This window comes from Hydra viridissima, unplaced genomic scaffold (genome assembly GCF_058129835.1).
Source record: "Hydra viridissima isolate aposymbiotic clone 2 unplaced genomic scaffold, HvirCarnegie_v1 scaffold_9, whole genome shotgun sequence".
NCBI classification, from domain to species: domain Eukaryota; kingdom Metazoa; phylum Cnidaria; class Hydrozoa; order Anthoathecata; family Hydridae; genus Hydra; species Hydra viridissima.
In genome coordinates, this window is record NW_028324308.1 from 14,556,012 (window position 1) to 14,575,777 (window position 19,766).

Below are 19,766 nucleotides of genomic sequence, written 5' to 3' on the forward strand. Positions count from 1 at the left end.
TATAAAATAACATCGTGAATATAACAACTATAGTTGTTAAATTATTTACGATGTTATCGAATCTCGTTTTTATTTTAACATTTTACTGATGGATTATTATTACACTGCTAATCATTGATTGGTTTATTAGGTACTTTGTATGCAAAATTATAGCTACTTATTGCAAGATTGAAAATAGAATACCACCCGCATTAACTTGCTGCCGGTTGAGCCACTGAGTTAGGTTAGTTAAATTTTATTTCCTTTAAAAAAAATGATAAAAGAAATAGGAAAAATATAACCTTTATTTATTACTTGAAAATCAGCTTCTCAAAGTTTGGCGGCGCCCTCCAGAAGAGATGCTTGCCCCTAAAACCTAAATCCGCTACTGAATAGTGGGCATGATGGGGATGAGTTTGTACTTGTATGGTAAAGTCGATTCTTAAGTATAGATTTGTGTAGGTAAAAGCGTGTGCGTTATAGCATTTCATCCACCATGTTCATTCCGACACCATGTTAATTTTCTCTCGACTAAATCTTATTTTGTACTTAAGTGATATTTTGATTCTAAGTGAGACAGACCAGTGAGTATAGTTTCAAAAGACTTTGCACAATGCGAAAAGTTGATGCTATGAATCTTTAAGTGAATTTAAGTAATTTGTATCGTTTTTATCAACACTTGCTAAACTTATAGAACGAGTTTGCGATATTTTGCTTGAACCATTTAAAGTAATGAAGCTCTGCGCAAGATAGGTACAGCGTATGTTAATTGATGAAAAAACATTCGAATGCGAACTTTTCGTCTTTTGATCGTTTTAAATTAATTTTCTTCGTTAATTTGAATGAAAAATGTATCTGTCATTACACACCCGAGACAACATAACTTTCAAAAATGGTTCAAGTGCACAAAAGAATGCAAAGATGGTTCGATCACCAGGTAAGGTTATGGATCAGTTTTTTGAGATGAAAAAGAAAACTTCTGGCACAATATTATATATAATACATATTATATGATATTAAATTTAATATATAATATTATATATTACGTATTATATATAATATTATATAATATGTATTATATTAAGACTTTTTTTTGAAAAATTTAATGGAAAAATGGGTTAAAAAACAAACTGATGTAAAAAAGAAGAAATATCACTTTTCATTTAAGATAATATACCAGGACTACTAGGATTTGCGGATTCTGGGACATTGATACTTTTCCTATACTTAAGGAATTGTAGATGTGGTAGTGTAATTAAAATGTAAAAGTGTAATTAGATTGTGTGAGTCATTGGATTCTGGGACATTGATACTTTTCCTATACTTAAGGAATTGTAGATGTGGTAGTGTAATTAAAATGTAAAAGTGTGATTCATCGTATTTCTGGGACATTGATCCTAGTAATATATAGGTAAAAGGCGGTTCTGACGCAATGATATGTCGGTATAGTTGAAGCTATTAATCTAGAGTAAATAGTAAAAATTGCTGTAAGCTATTCCAGAGCAAATAGTTGATCATAATCCATAAATGTAAAAGAAGGTTTTAGTTTGCAGTGTCCAATAGCCAAGGTGTGAATACCGTCTTCTAAGATGAATCTTTTGTCGTCGTTAGCGCTGAGTGCGACTTTGTTGATTTCTTCAGTGTAGACATTGTGAAGATGGGAACGGATAACGTTCATGGTTGCAAGCTTTTCTGTCTTGTTCATTAAGCAGTCTTTATAATCTTGATGAGTGATGCGATTTTCAGCAACGCATTTCTGAATGCCTTTACATTTTTTGTGATCTTTTATTTCATTAAAGATCTCATAGGAGTAGAGTTTCGGTCGAAGCCCAACAAACTCTTTAATTTGTTTGCCAGCAGTCTCGTCCTTGAACATTCCGATAACTTTTTTGTTTAAACCAACCTTAAGCCCAGCGTTTTGAATGGCGGGATGATCTTTAGGAAAGTCGCTCGTGTCAAATTTTTCAAGTACGTCATCAGCAATGTCTTGATAAAAATCTTCCGTTTCTATTTCGTAAAAGAGCGAGTCAGTGTCGGTCATGAGTAATTTAGCGCGATCTCCGTATTTAGGCTTCATGTAGTCGTAGTGCTGCTGAAACATGAGAGTTTTGCTGATGTCTAGGATGCTCATTCCCAAGAAAACAGGCTTGTCGTAAAAGACACTTGTTCTTTTCATGTGAACCGCGATTAGGTTTTCATCAAAAATGGTGTTTCGATCGTATCTAGGACTTTTGGATAATTTTAGAGCATCTTTTCTCGTGGTGGCGAGTCTAACATCAACTCGTTTTAGAATATTCTCCATGGTCTTCCCAAAGACAGAGTTGTTCATGAGCTTGAAAAATTCCTTGTCAGATTCATTTTTAGCTTTTGCTCTTAATCCAGTGTTGAGGTCAATGTATTTTTTCATAAAAGGTTCTTCTTCAAAGGTGATGCCACGATTAATTTTTGTGATGACTAATCCCATCCGTTCATAGAGTTTTAGATTTTCATGATGAACGACGTATTTTTCTTTGTTGTTTAAGTTGGGAACAAGCTTATCTACTTTTTCAATGGTCATTCTTTCAGGGGCTAAAGGATAGTCATTATGTAAATCGTGAAGACTTTCAGGATAATCCAAGTCCACTTCGAGAATGCAAGGCATGGATTTCCAATTTAAAAGTTCATCTTCAGTCATCCATCTAAATCCTCTAACAGGAAGAGGTTTGCACATAGCCCATCCATACAAATTGTTAGCGTCTAAGTATTGGATGAATTTCGATGGTTGTGAAGGATCGTAGGAATCGCCCATGTATTTGTTATTGGCAGTTCCATGTCTGTTGGAGATCATACTGATTCCACCACGTACATCTTTTCGTACCATGTTGAGCATATTATTATCGGTTAGAAGTTCTAATCGAATTCCAGTTAATTTTAACATAGCGTCCCAAGCCAAACCAGGAGAGGTGTAATACCAAAGTGGATCAAGACCGTAATGTTTCAAGCAAGTGTCTCTGAAATCTTCAAAAATGTCTGCAAGTATCAACACGTCGGACACGTTGTACAGTTCATGATAGTTTTTAAAGGTTTTACAGCAAAATACATCCCAAACGTTTTTCGCATGCGCATAGTCTTCATCTTTTGCTGATTCATCTTTCAGTTTTGAATGAAATGCTTCAATAGGAGGTAATTGCGTCTCTGAAAACTTATCAATCGAGTCCACCCAGTCATAAGGGTAAATGCCTTTTTTCCTTACCAAATCAAACTGTTTCTTTTCGGGAAAATATTCAGCTACGTTTTTGCACTGATTATCGGTGAGATTTTTAGATAGTTTTTCTAAACCGAAGGGTAACAATCTGATGCTGTCAATAAACCTCATTTCTTTCCACACTTCTCGAAGTTTACCTTTCTTATCAGTGAATTCTCTCACTTTGATTTGCTTAGAGAAGCTGATATATTTTTCTTCATTGGTGGGTATGCAATTGAGTTTCCCACCTAATTTTTTAATAAACAAATGAGCGTCGTAACCAGACAAATTGTGAAAAACGACAGGTATGAATTTTGGAAGTTTATAATCCAAGTTGCATTTGTTATGAGCAGCTCCTCGATACTTTCCGGTCAAATGGCAATGGTCTAAGACTTTATCACCGTTAAGATCTTTATTGCAAATATGACATAGAGTTGCAGCCACAAAATTCTTTTTATCCTCCTTATTCATCGCTCTCTTTTTTATTAAATCAATCTTGTCGAAAATCTTTATAAGGTCTGCTTCAAGCATATTTATAAACTTTTGAGCTACATCGTCATCATCACTTTCAGCTGTGTACATGACTGGTTTTTCTTTGTATAGTTTGTCGTTAAAGCATTTGATGTAATAGCAGAAGGAGCTCGGAACATGCTTTTGATATTGTTTAGTGTATGACTCTTTCGAATTCGGTGTGCAAGTGTTAACAGCCTTGGTGAAACTTTCAAAGTCAGCATATACGACGTATGGAACTTTCATACTCTTTTGGTAGTTTTTAAATTCAAGGATATTTTTCCCTTCTTCAGGAAGATCAATTCTCATTGGCGCATTATCATAACAGTCTTCTTGATGTTTTTGGAGCTTTTCTTCCTGCTCATAACCTTGCAAGCAATTTCTGCAATAATGTTGTTTTCTTTTACCTTTTGATGTTTGCGTAGATAACAATCGACTCAAACTTTTAATCACGCAACAAATCAACACAGTGATTTCGATCAGCAAATTCAGATATTCGCAAAGGGTAAGGTTTTTTATTTTCATACCCAAAGACGTTAATGCTAATAGTTGGGTTATTCTTTTCAAACGTGTCGATTTTATGGTAATCCGCAGGAAATTCAATTCCTTCCCAATTCAGCTCTTCAGATTTTTTAATCAAGTCTTCATCAATTCTTTCGTTATGCGTATTTTTAAGATTCAACGCTCGAGTGACCGACCATTTAAAGCATTGATCGTCATTGTTTTTCATGTTGATGATCGCCTTTTTGTCTTTCAGATCATCAGACAGCTCAATATAGGAAGAACCGCTGAGAGGTTCATAATCAATAAAGTTAATGTCCATTCTTAAAATCTTAGACATGGTACAATTAGATCCCAACTTATTGTATTCGACACTACTTTCCAAGACTTTTTCTTCCATTTCGCTCATTAACTCTCTTACATCTGTAGCTGCTAGAATAATCTCTGATCTTGATGAAAAGGTTGCTTCTCGAGTCACTTCTTCACCAGTGATGATGCTCACAGATTTCATTTCACACGTTAAAATAATTCTTACTTTTGTATTCCTTTCTCCTTCCATGGTTTGAATGGCAGACTCTCTTACCAAATTAAAAAAGGCTTCAAGGTCTTGATATCGAGAAGACGGTTTGTAAGAAAATTGTCTAGCAGCTCTCTCCGCTGAATGTTCAGTCAACTTGAATTTTATTTTATAAGGTTTTGACGCAGGATGTTTATACACTGTTCTTAATACAAGTGATTTGATAGACTTTATCTTTTCATCGATTTGTTCCACTGATTCGCTTACCTTCTTCTTGACTACTTCAGGAACGTAGGGTTCTATCCATTCTTTAATATCATTAAACTTAGTTGTAACATATGACGTCACACTTTTTGCAACTACCGTCAGACTTGAAAAAAATGAAGGTCTCTGTGGAATGACTGGTTTTGGTGTCATGGCAGGTGATGAATCTGAAACAGGCTCATCAAGAATTGGTCTTTGCAAATGAATTGGTTTCGGAGCAATAGGAGGTTTTGACACAACAGGTCTTGGTGGAATGATTGCTGGTTTTGGAGCAGGTATCGGTCTTGCCTCAGTCGTTCGTCTACGAGTAGAAGCAGCGACAACTCTAGGAGGAGCAGCAGGCTGCAAAGCCATTATAAGTTCCTCCTTTCTCATTTTATAGTACCCTTTTATTTTTTGCTCTTTATCAATTTCTTTTAATTCTTTCACCGTTTTGTTTTCCATTTTTATATAGTAAGATTTTTATTTATATCATTTTCAAATTTTTAAATTCAATATTGAATTTAAAAACTTCTCGCGCTAAAAAATGTTCAAGCAGCAGAAGCGCACGATCTATGTTTATCCTTATGAAAACCTTTACGCAATGCTTCAATCTTTAATCTATTTCTTTTCTCCTCCTCATCGATTTCATCTACATCGCTTTCATCATCGATTTCATCATTCCACAAATACCTTAAACTCTCAAGCGTTTCATCATCGTTTTCCTCCTCTTCGCTTTCATCATCATCGTTTTCCTCCTCTTCGCTTTCATCATCATCGTTTTCATCTACATCGCTGTCTTCATCTCTGTCTTCATCATCATCATCGCTGTCATAACGATTAAGCCTAAAAGTATATCTATAATCATCTCTTAAATCTTCAAACATTTCAACCATATCATCAGTTAATTCATCTCTTCCTTCTAATTTAAACAGATCTGTTTCAAGACTATCCAGTTCTCTTTCAATACTATGCAGATCTTTCCACGGTATGTTTACTCCCATTGAATCCATTAGTTCTCCAATTGCATTCATTCGTTCTATTATCGCACTCTGACTGTCATTCATTTTTATATCGTAAGATTTTTTATTTATATCATTTTCAATTTTTTTTTAAATTCAGCAGTTAAAAGAATTTAAAAAATCTCATATTTGTATCCATCCACTACTTTTCCATTTCGTCTCGCAAAGTACTGCCAGCTATGTCCCGTCTGTTTTTTCGATTCATAAGCAGACTTGTATTCTACCACCTCACCAGTATCAACATTAGTTATTCTCAAACCTAAAGGATTATTTCTAATTAAACCAAGTCTCGCATATTTAGGATCAAGAGGTTTCTTTTCTTTTTTCTCATTTTTTCTAGGTCTTCCAACAGGTCTCACCTCTTTCGAGTTTTCCAAAAATGCATCTTTACTAATCAAGTTGTTTTCAACCGCAAGCATCATGAGCGACATTTTATTGTCAGACGTTTTGGAAACACCATTTTCTTTCAGTAATTTTTTCAAAAGCTTTCTTGTGTAAGTCATCTTTTATTATGCTAAGATTTTATTTAAATCAAATTCGATTTTTTTTCATTTCTGACATCTGAAGAATCTTAAAAATCACTTGTGATTTTCATGGATCCAAAGTATTTTAAAGTTTTCATACACAATGTCTTTGGAACCGAGTGAATGATTTAAAATTGCGCTTTTTAGATTTCCAGAAATCTTTTTTTTCTCCTCGAAATCGCAATCCAAATCAAGCACATACTTGTCAATCATTCTTAGCTTTTCTTCTTTAGCCAAACTTTTCCAAGTACTGAGATGTTCTTTGATTTTCTTTTCCATTCGTGAATATTCTGTTTCACCACTCCATACAAGTCGGTAAAGCTTGTCTCTCTCTTCATCACTGTACTCTTTTGGAATATTAAAATCTCCGTTTTCAGTGACGTAAACAGATTCACGAAAAACACCTGTTTTTCCAAATGCAAGAAGCTCAAGATGTCTTTTTTTATTTGCGTCAGTCTCTTTTATACTACATTCTAGAAAAAACGGAAAAAACTGTTTCATTTTATTCTTCTTGTAACCGATTTAATCCATTTTGGATTAATGAAAATCTAAAGATTTTTAAGATCCTTTTTCGGTCTACCCACAGGTCGCTCTTCCTTCACGTCTTTAATCCATTCGTTTTTATCAATCAAGTTGTTTTCAACCGCAAGCATCATGAGCGACATTTTATTGTTTGACGTTTTAGAAATTCCGTTTTCTTTCAGTAATTTTTTCAAATCCTTTTTCGTATATCTCATTTTTTATTAAAAAAATATTATTTTGAAGGTCATCAATAAACAATATTCATTCTGCTTCCATCTGATTTAAGCCTAAGCAATTTATCGGAAATGAGGACAGCAAAGGCTTGAGTGTTTGCAGGAACGTTTGCGTTAAATGTAGCTTTTATTTGCACATCTATCACTGAAGTTTTTAACCTCTCAGCCTGCTTGCTTACATCAAAAACAAAAAGAGGACAAATGTATCTATAATTCAAGGCAGACAAATTGGGTTGAGCTATAATTTCGTTTGTCCCATAAAGTCTATTGTCAAACTTAGAGGCGTCTCTATAAGCTCTTGAGTATTTGTTGTTATTAAAGTCTAAATTGTAATCAACAGCAGGATACCTTTCACTGTTTAAGGTGACATACATGTTTTTCAAGTCGCAGTGATCAAAGACTGAAGGATTTAATTCTTGATTTCCAGATTTATTGGTTTGGAATCCAACAATGACATACCTCGGTCTTTCACTAGCAGATCTTGCGCTTAACCTCCAACTAAAGTTGTTTGACACAGGAACAGCGATGGTATCGCATTGTCTAGATCTGAACGAAAATGGGACATCTACTTTTGACTCAATGATTTTGTAAAGATTGTTGCTAGTTACGACAGAGGGTGTGACATGAGGCATAAACAAAGACAATTTAGTCAAATCCACTTTTCCTGCAGCTGCTGTATTTGCTCTAAAAATAGCATCACTATCGCTCTTTCTCACAAGAGCAAGTGTATGCTTAAATCCATATAGCACTTTATCGTAATCGTCGCAAAATCCAAAAATGTGCTTTAAAGGAATGCAGAACTAAAAAGGTTCCTTTTTCTTCAGTCTGTGCAATGATGTAATTTTGTCTTTGCTTAAATCCAGTGTTGTTGACAAGATCTGCTAAAGCTGTTATGTCTCTTTGCCACAGCTGGTTCATACCCTCTGAAATTTGGAACTCTACTGGATATTTTAGGTATCCAATCATGGTGGTAGCTTGTCCAGGTTCGTAAATGGTCTCCACCTCTTGATTCGACAACTGATAAGAAATCTGACTGAACATGTGCATGATACCATTGTTAACCAAAGTAACGACGTCTGTATCAGCGTAGGAAGTTCCATCCGCTTTTAAAAGTCTTCCTTCAACCAAAAGGTATGCCTCAGATGGAAGCGTGAACAAATCTTGCTGCTCAATATTGATTCTTATTTCTCCATCAACGTTTAGATTCTTATTCACTGGTTCGTATTCATGAAACTCAAATCTCTCAATTTCTTAATCAACAATAATCTCTTCTGTAAAATTTAAAACATCGGAATTTGCCATTTTTATACATCAAAGAAAAAAAATTTTCTTTGACTCATGCAATCAAAAGCCCATTTCCTTTTACCAGGTCTTGTATTCTAATCGCTTTGTTCTTCGACAATCCTGATCCAAGCATAGAATATTCATCTATAATCGGTGCTGCTCTGTTAACAATGCTTGAAATAATTTCTTTGCTTTTAAGGCTGAGATCATTCTTTGCAACTTCATGTGGCTTTGGAGTTCCAGTCTTGGAATACAATTTCTCAATGGTCTTTTTACCTTTATCAATAGCCACATCTCTAGCAGTGGAAATGGCTGTAGAAGCTAGCTCTTTTCCTGCAGATTTAGTAGCCATGATTGCTTCTCTTCCCAGTTCGGTTTTTGCAATTTTATTAGCTAAAGTAGATGCTGCTCTTGAAGCGCTTGAAGCTGCTGCTCTTCTCAAGAAATTCTTAAGCGTGTCAATTATCCCACTTCCACCCACAATATGCTTCTTAACATATCTATTTCTATAAACGATCATTTTTATTTCCATAGATTTTTTTTTTTTTCATATCGATATACGCGATCATAGCCTTGTACTCGTCTTTATTAATCCTATTCTGTCTCAACAGCTCTTCGCAAATGGAAACAGCCACATTTCTCGACTCTTTATTTCCAGCATGCCATGCAGCGATACTCAAGTTGAGCTTTTCCACAAGAGCATTTGGATCGCTCGGAAGAATAATGACGCCATGACCTTTTTTACCCTTTTTATTCATCATGAATTTTTCCCAAATTGGTTTTATAATCGTGACGTATTTTTCAGCTCTCGAAGCTTTTGGTCTGTTTGGATTTACATCAGATTCCATTGCTTGAGTGTTAATAAGTATATCTTCATAATTTTTAAGGTCGTCATCAGTGTACTTGGTTTTATCAGGCTTGGATCTTGAGATCAGCTCCCAAAGTCCTATTGTTCCATTACACTTTTCTCCACCAATAATGATGTCGTTTTCATCGATGGTTACTTCTTCTTTACCGATATGCAATTTTCCACCTTCTGCATGAATTCCAAAAACTCTATCGCATAATTCTTTTTTCGATGCATATTTAGCCATGTAGTAACTCGCAATACCTCCTAAATTCATTCTTTTAATTGACGACGGCTCGCTTTCTGGATAAGTCAAAGCCAGTGGAGTGTTTTCAGCCTCTTTGTATGCGATGCTCTTTAGTTCGTTTTGCATCTTTTCATTGCTTTCAATCAGAGGCTTGTAAAGCTTGCTCAAATCAGTCTGAAGATTAGCATCATAAATATTTTCATTCAAACTATCTTGATAGATTCTTTTTCTTCTTTCAACAAATTCTCTCACAATTTCATCCCTCTTGTTAGGATCTAGTATTTTAAAAAAGGACATTTTTTAAAACACAAGAAAAAAAACGTAAAACACAAACTTATCTATGTTTTTTAAATTAGTTTTTTTAAATTAGTTTTATTAGATTCTTTGAATCCGTGGAAATCTACGATTTCTTAGATTCTTTAATTTTTCTTAGATTCTTTGAATCCATGGAAAATCATGATGATTTTTTAGATTCGCTTGCGAATCCGTTGAAAAGTCTAATTTTTCTTAAACATATTGAACGCTTTTATCGCGTCTTCTCTTCCTTTTTGGATCAACGACTCTTTGGTTATCTCGTCAATGTTGATTTTTGTTTTAGTTCTTATTTCTTTCATCAGGCTCTTAAACTTTTGAAGCTCGTCTAAAATCAATTCATACTCTGAATCGCTCACAACGTTGTCTACTAAAGCCTTTTAAATGTGACTGTTGATGGTGTTCAATTTCGACTCTGCCAACACTTTGATCTTTTCATGCTTCTCCGCTTTTAATGCTAGTTTTTTGTTGACTTGTCCTCCTACAATGGATAAAAACCCCATTCCAATAGCCACACCTTCAAACGCAATCGCAACAGGGGCAGCAGCGATGGTGCTCAAAGTTCCAATTCCAACAACTCCAAGTGCAACACCACCTGCTTGCAACGTAGTGTCTACAAAAGAAATGATTCTGAAAGCGCGATGGTACTTTTTGCTCATATGTACTCTCTTTTTTCTCTCGTTGTCCATCTCTTTTCGGATTTCACTTATTTTCTGAAGACGGTAACTATGTCCTTCATCTGCAGGAGCTGTTGGAAGAACTGGATAAAGTTTAGATTTAGCATCGTAATTGTATTCCATTTTTATTAAACGAAAAAAAATATTTTTTTTCACTCATTAATGAAATTGACAAAGCATAAACTTTCCCCTTTTTTAATAATGACATCTGACTTGCTGTTATTTAAAATCTCCATGATCACATTATCCACCGACTCTGATATCATCATGCTGTGGCCGAAATAATCCAGTTTTGATTTTAGGCTTTCCTTCAAATTCACTAAAGCTAATCCGCTTTTAAGTTTTATTCCAAACATAAAAGTTATTTTCTGATGACTCAGTTTATTTATTGTAATGTCTTTTTGAGCAAATATTTCATATCTAGCTCCTACTTTTGAGGGAGGATGCTTCAAATACTTGTCGAAAAAAAGAAATGATTTATTACACGTCTTTCGATCATAATGAAAAAATTTTTTATATTGAGTTTCCATTTTATTACAAAAAAAATATTTTTTTATACATCATTTTATTCCGTACATGTAAAGAATAAAATGACTATTGCATGCGTCCATTAATTGTCACTGTTGGACCTCTTTCAAGTATTTCATATCGTTTTTGTTTTTTAAGAGTTAATTTTTCTTCTAATGTAATTTCAACTACAGATGGTCTCCTTATAATAAGTTTAACTTTAATTTTTCCACCATGTTCAGTGGGTTCTGTTATAATTATTTCAGACGGAGGTCTTTCAATTCTTCGACGTCGTTCAATAATATCATGTTCTTGGTTTCTTTCTCTCTCATCGCGGATTCTGTTTGCTTCCGTTTCATAATTTTCTCGTCGGTTAAAACTAACTACTCTATTTCGTAGGTCGTCCAAAGCCAATTCATTGTAATGTAAATCTTCAGGATCAATATCTTCTGTATTACTCAGCCTCAATTCATCGAAATGTAAATCTTCAGGATCAACATCTTCTGTATTACTCATCGTCAGTTTTTATAACAAGAAAAATTTATTTAAGTCATTTTCAAAAAATTTTTTTCATCTGTACATTAGGCGTAATAATAGACTTGTCCTAGAAGAAGGTTAAAGCTTCCAGATTGACCGACTTGTGCATCACCAGAGTTGAGTATGACGACGAGTCTTCTACCAGCTGCGACAGTAGGCATAGAATCTGCTTCTCCAAAATTTCTGTAAAAAGAAATGGTGGATGTCGAGACGATGGATGAAGTGGATTGATACAACAACCCAGTGGATTTGTTGTTGAATGAAGTCACATTTGATCCGTTCCACGAGGACAAATAAAAATCTTCCAGTCCAGAGGATGAAAAGAAGCATGTGCTGTCACCTGGAAAATACGTGTAATTGTTGGTGTTGTACGGCGTCCAAGGAGTGAGAACGGTTCCGTTGCCTGGAGGTAAATCTCCATCGTACATTCTAACTCTAGACTCCCACCAGTTTCCAGAAGCGCCAATGATGTACATCCTAATGTATTTCAACGACAAACCATTTCCTTTCCCTTTGGCATTCAGCAAAACATATTCGCTGCCGTAAGTGGTGTTCAAATATCGAAACGTTCTGCAGTACAGCTTGAAAAGAGGGATGGTCGCAGGAATAGAAGCAAGTGTGGAAATGAACGGTTGAATCCAATACGTGATGGCAGTAGCATTTCTGTTCACGAGTTGAATAGAGATGTCGTTTCTGAAAGGCATGTCCAACGTGAAATATCCTCCCAAGGAAGTGGCGTTAAACATGTTGCAACCTTGCAAAGAATTGGTGTAAAAAGCTCCTCCCAAAGGAGAAAAAAGCAAATCAGTAGCAAGACCGGTATTGTCCACGCCGATTCCTTCTGTTGTTTCTGAATAATTCCCAACGTTAATTTCTCCATCTGTGAAGATTCGAATGAAAACTTGACCAGGAATATTCGTACCAGAGGAGCTGTATAAAGCCAGCCACAATCTTCCCAGCACACCGGATTTTCCAGAAAACGCAAACACAGGAGAAGTCGTTAACGCTGCTACCGTCTGAGACTTGAATCCCAAACTGGTGAAACTTGAGCTTGGAACGACACTGGTCAGACTCGATTTTTGCAACAGCAAGTCCACATAATTTTTTGTCGCTCCATCTTGTGCGTTTGAAGGATCAAGCACGTTGATTAATTTGTGCGAATTCAAATCCAAATCTGTTATACCTACAGTCGTTCCACCTGAAGCATGCGTGTCTACGTAATTTTTCGTAGCTGAATCTGAGGCTGATGTAGGTTCAGCTAAATTAATCAATTTATGAGCTGTCATGTTAATGTCTACGTAAGAAATAGTATTGTAAGAGACTTTGGTGTCTACATACAATACCTTTTGTCGCTGCGTCTTTTAAAGCGGTGGGGTCGCTTACATTAATCAACTTGAACCCTTTCGCTGTTGTAAAAGATAGGACTTTTCAAGTAGTCTACGAGCTCTACAAGAGGAGGCTGAGCATAAGAGTCAAAACTATATTTCTTATCCCCATCTTTATACCAACAGATCCAATGAAATCCATCTGTACTAGAATCCCCCGTGTTGACAATACCACTTTTTTTTTTCTTGTCTTTTTTGGCAATTCATCCCTAACAAAAACACCTCTAAAGTTTTTAATTTTGAGCTTTTTCACAGCATCTATTAATTGAAAGTTGGTAAGAGGTTTGTTCGGTAGTACAATTCCTTCAACGTTGATCATTTTAAAATTCAGAAAAATTTTAAAATTTAGAAGAATTCCATGGAGTTTACATTTCATCATCGTCCGATTCTTTAACCTCTAAATCCAAGTCTCCCATCATACTGATATGAGAAAAAGTTACATTTTTCACGATGACTGCTTCTACCAGTTTAACTTGAATAGACATAATAGAAGCACCTATATACACTCCCTCAATTCTAAGTCCTCCAATGACATAACATTTTTGATTGAGGAAATTATGTCCAGAAGAGCATACTAAATTTCTATTATAGCGTTCTCCTTTGAGACCATTTTTTATATCAATATCTGTTTTCTTTCTATAAAATACAGAAGTAATGAGTATTTCGTCTTTCTCATATTTATTTATAAGCATTTTAGCATAAAACACTGGCGCTGCTTCAGGATGATCAGGCTTATATTTTAAAATACTCAATTCGTCTGAATTAATTTGCTTTTTTCTTCCTCCCTTTTTAAGTTTGGGTGACAATTTATCCACTTCACCTCTAATGAACAAAGTGATCTTTTCCATTATGCTAATAAACTTTTCTTCTATCTTTCCCTTTTTAGCATCAAAGCAAACAAAGGACATGGAATATCCATTCAGTTTTTGTGTCGTCGGATCTTTATTCTCCCATACACCATATGAAAATAACATAGGTGTTCGTAATACAAGTGGACCATCTCCAGTTGAATAAGAATATTTTAATGGTATTTTTTGATAGGCTACTGGTTTGGTTGCTGTGTAAATTTCTCCAACTGATAATTTACTCTCATCAAAACTTTCAATTGTAATAAAACTCATTTCTTTTCTATATACAAGAATTTTATTTAACTCAAAATCAAAATTTTTTTTTCACTGTATTTTTAGATCTGTGGAAATTCTTCGAATTTGCAACACCTAATCCGAATTTGGCTTTGGCTTTGATGATGGGTTCGATGATTTTTCGCTCGCTTATTTCTCTCTGAGTTGGATTTTGTATAGAATCCATTTCTTCAAGCATCATTCGATCTGCTAAATTTCTGTTTTGCTTGTCGTTAAAATACTTGTAAGCTAAATCGTGGTGATATGCTGCATTGTCTACTCTATCCACCGGTTTGCTCCACTCTTGATACATGTCTGTGGAAGTGAGTCTTTTGTCCAAGTTTGTACCAGGTCCTGCAAAATTCATTCCTGGAACGTGCATTTCTCCTGGAAACTTTGCCCATGGAAGCTTTATTTTGTTTGAGAGTTTGTTGATCGATTCCACCAAGTCTCCTCCGCTAAGCGCATGCGCAGAAATAAATTTGTTCTTTTTTATCCCGCAGATGACGCAAGTTCTTTTAAGCATATTTCTATCGCTTTTGCTTATAGCATGGTGCAAGTTGTCCGTTTCTGTTATTCTTTTGCATTTAACACAATACATTTTTTTATATTCAACATAATAAAAAATGGAAGTGATTGATTTGTCATGGAATGTAAATAAAAGCAAAAGGAAAAACAACAAACTTTTGCCTAGAAGTATACGTGGAATCATTATTGGAAAATCAGGTTGTGGTAAAACGACGCTGCTACTCAATTTACTTTTAAGACCTGGCTGGCTAGACTATAATCATTTACAAGTGTTTGGAAAATCTCTTTTTCAGCCGGAATATAAAATATTAAAAAACTCGTTCGAGAAGAAATTACCGAAAGAGGTTATTCTTGATTTGTTTAACATTCAAAGCAAAATTGAACAATTAAACGTGAGTCCTGAATGTGTTATTGATGAAATTTCAAAAAAATGGAATAACACAGAGGATATGGAGTGTCAATTCTTTGAAACAGCAGACGATGTACCAGAACCAGAAGATCTTGATTCATCCAAAAACAATTTAATGATCTTTGACGATTTGCAATTGACCAAACAAAACAAGTGCGAAAAATACTATATCCGAGGAAGACACTCTAACGTCGACTGCTTTTACCTCGCTCAAAATTATTTTATGCTGCCTAGACAAACCATCCGAGAAAACGCTAATTTCATTTGCTTGTTTCCTCAAGACTCAAAAAACATTAACCACATTTACCAAGATCATGTTTCAAGCGATATGAAAATAGAAGAGTTTAAAAAGTTTTGTAAATATTGTTGGTCTCAACCTCATGGATTTGCAGTCATTGATTTATCCTCAAAAAAGGATTGTGGAAAATATCGAAGCGGATTTGACAATTTTTATTTTCCCAACTCTATATAAAAAGATGAGCGGATTTTATCTCCTTGCAAAAGCAAAAAAAGAAACTCCAACCGTAAGAAACAGCGTCATCCAAACTGAGTTTGACAACCCCATCGAATTCGAGCCTAATAAAAAGTATGAAATGGCTCTTGTCGGCTTTGACACTGTTCACAGTTACACCAACATCAATTCGACAAATAATGTGTTCAGATACAGTCCCAACGCCGGTTCAAACAGCTACACCATTTACATCGAAGAAGGAGCGTATGAAATTAGCGAGATTAATGATTATCTTCAGAATGAAATGAAAAAACAAGTTGGAAACTTGTATAGAGCAGATGGTGCTGTTATTGGTGCAAACCTAACCACTTTAAGATCTACACTGAAATTTGGAAAACCCGGATCTACAACAAAATATTGGGTGGATTTTAACGTGAATAACAGTTTAGCTACTGTTCTTGGATTTAATAAAGCAGAATATACCTATGTAGAGAAAAAAGAAGATCCGACAGATCCAAATAAAGTAACAAGTTATATTGACTATTACGAGTCTGAAACACTTTCGAGAATAGACGATGTAACCATCATCAGAATCACAAACGATGTTATCGGATCATCTTATGATAACGGAAAAAGAACATCTGACATTTACTCTTTTCATCCTGACTCTCCTCCAGGCTACAAAATTAGCGAAAAACCTTTCCACTTGATATACTTACCCATCATGGTGGGTAGAATTTCAAGAATGGAAACAAGAATTGTAGATCAAAACGGAAATTTAATCGACTTTAGAGGTAAAGACATTATCCTCAGATTTCACGTTAGAGAGAGAATAACCTCTGTTCTTCAAGACCTTTTTACGAGCAGTGCTGTTCAACGATAATTTTTTTTCTTTTATTTAAAAAATGAGCAACTACCAAAAAGTAAAAATAAACATTTCACAAAGTCAAACTGACAAAATAAAAAAAGCCATTCAAGAAAAGACTGATGTTAATATAAGACTATCTCATTCAGATCTAGAAGGTGAACATGTTCTCGCTATCACTAATGCGCAATTGAACAAAATTAGAAAAGCGTATGAAGCTGGAAAAGGAGTCACACTCAAACTGAGCAAAAAACAATTATCATACAACTCAACAATTGAAGGCGGATTTATCGGAGCTCTTTTACCGTTATTAGGTATGATAGGCAGCACACTTGCAACAAGAGTAGTTCCAGCTCTAGCCACCGGATTGTTAGCAGGTGTAGGATCTTCTGCTGGTTCTGCTATGGTTGATAAAATTGCTGGAAGAGGCGTCGTTTATTTGAAAAACAATGGAAATGGAATGAAAATGACGTCCGCAGGATCAGGAATCTTTTTAAGACCTTGGGTAAAACCTACTATTGGCGAAGGACTCTTTGTTAAAAATGGAAAAGGTTATCAATCTGTTGGATCTGGATTATTGCTCGGACCTAACTCACCCTTCTCAAGCATTCCTTTTTTAAATTTAATCTTGTAAATTGTACGACTATTTTATATATTTTTCACTGATATATAAAATCATAGAAAATACACTTTTACCGTTCCAATCTCTCCTATCGATGAAATCATCAACGTCTCTCCTACAAACACATCCAACACGTTTGAAAAAGAAACTATTTTTAAAACTCGATACAACTGCTCAGATGGACACACCAAATTCACCTTCAATTCATCTTCAGTTTCTTCTCCAAACTTAAAGCTCTCAGAAAATACATCGCATGTATCCATTGAAAATATCAACAACCCTTTCTCTAAACACACTCTAAATTCAGAGGCCGGATTTATCATCTTACACATATCTCTAAACCTCAAAGCCGAAATTCTTCTCTTTGACTGAAAAGAATAGCGCTCACTCAAATTCACGTTTTGAACGCTTTCTATCACCACCTTAATATTATACACAAACTGGTCTAAAGATCTCACGACGATTTCCAAACTTCCCTCATTCAAAATAGACAATGTCAACTCGCAACTACTTTTCACCGTTTTAAACACCTTGCTCATATAACTCTCAACACCCACATACAACGGTTCCTCAAACGTAAATATGTACTCGTCAAATTGAGAAGCATTTAAATTTACTTCAAACATTAAATTTATCGTTGTTTTTGTTTTCACACAAATTCCTTCTTTACTTATCGTTAAACACACCATCTTCATGTTATTGAACAAAAGATCAAACAACGCTTTCATTTCACCTGCATGCTTTGTTCTCGCTAAAAACATTTTTTAAAGAAGAAAATGTTTTTTAAATCATTGATCTTTAATTTTACTCATATTGAAATTTGCTTTCGTATTCTTAACAATATTTTCATTATAATCACGATAAATTCTTTTTACTGAGTTGCCATACACTAAACTTCTATTCACTGATTTTTTAATTTCAATACAATGATATGAATTAATAACAGATTTTAATCTTTTTAAAACTTCTTCGAATGGCAGCATTTGAATCATTTCTATAAATGCATTTTTAACCGACTTTGGCAGCTTTCGATCATTTTTTTCTAATTTAAGATATTTTCTAGATTTCTCATTACAATATTTCACTTCTTCACCTCTAAGAATATCAAAAAGGTCAAATTCATCTATTTCATCCATTTTTTAATTACATAAGAAATTTATTTAACTCAAAAATCAATAAATCTTAATCAACAAAGTAGCACTCAGCGCTAACGACGACAAAAGATTCATCTTAGAAGACGGTATTCACACCTTGGCCATTGGACACTACAAAATCAGATCCATTCCTTAACATTGCAGAAAGAAATAATTTTAGAACGGAAAAAAAACACGACGCCATCTTGTATGCTAGGATTAAGTATAGGAATATATCAATGGCTCAGAACCGCCTTTTACCTATATATTACTAGGATCAATGAGCTGGAATAAGACGACTCACACAATCTAATTACACATACACATTTTAATTACACATACACATCTACATTTCCTTAAGTATAGGAAAAGTATCAATGGCTCAGAATCCGCTTTTCCTAGTAGTACCAGGTCACAAAAGTTTCGACCATGGCAAAAATTAAGCATTGGCGTTTTGTTTTCACCATCTAACATATTCACCAAATTTAACACTATCGAACTACCATCTATTTCTACAACCTAAAAAAAATTGTTTTCGCCCGATCAGTAAGCAACTGATGCTATAGATGGTTAGCTAGCATAAATAGGTGTGTTAAGCTAAAAAGCATTTTTATTGAAAAAAAAACCGATTTTAGAGCCAAAAAATACGTCTCTTCCTTCTCTCTTTCAAAACTCGTGACTAACAAAACGCTTGTAAATAATGTAAGTTTTATATAGGCTTTTTATTACTCTTCTTCTGATCTTAAGCGTCGGAATTATTAAAACCATTGATTGCCACAAATAAATGGGGCTAATTTCAATTTAATAAGAATTCTTATTTGCCAAATTTTCTATCTTTGTTTTTATTAGTTGCCATGCAACCATTCTTTTTATTTTATACTGATAGGAAATTAGCAAACTTGTGATGTTATAAATTGCTTTTGCGATTTCCTTGGTATATATTGTATATCAATATTGATGACGAGGATAGCTTTCAATGTTCGAATGTTAATCTGCCTTTCTAAAGCTTCATTCAATTCCATGAAAATCTTAGAAGACATATTTGTAAATTATTCATACTTATTTATAAAATGGTTTTCATTAAATTACGGTGGGAAACATGCAGTGAGAATTGAACAGTTAGTGCACAATGTTAAATAAGACTGCTTTCTTGGCAACAGAGCCATTTGCAATAACACAAAAAAAAGAATATTTTTTGAAATTTCTGATGTCATAAAATTGATGGACGTTAAGTTTTGCATGAGAAACTTAATTTAACATCAGAGACAAAAAGAAAAAGAAGAAAAAGAAACATACAAAAATTAAATAAGCTTACTTATTATTCAAACCCCCTTTAGCATATTTTGAAAAATGGCTTCTTAACTTACATAGCAGCCTATTTATAGTAGCTTTTTTAACACTATTTTGAAACACAAATTACATTCTAATTTAAAAATCTGAACTTTCATCAAAACATATTTTATCTGTTTACACCACCCCTTGTTCATGCAGATTCCCCCCTCCCCCCTTCCTTCCCCTTAAAAAAAAATGTCTAGATTTAACACTGATTTTGAATAAGATCTTCTTT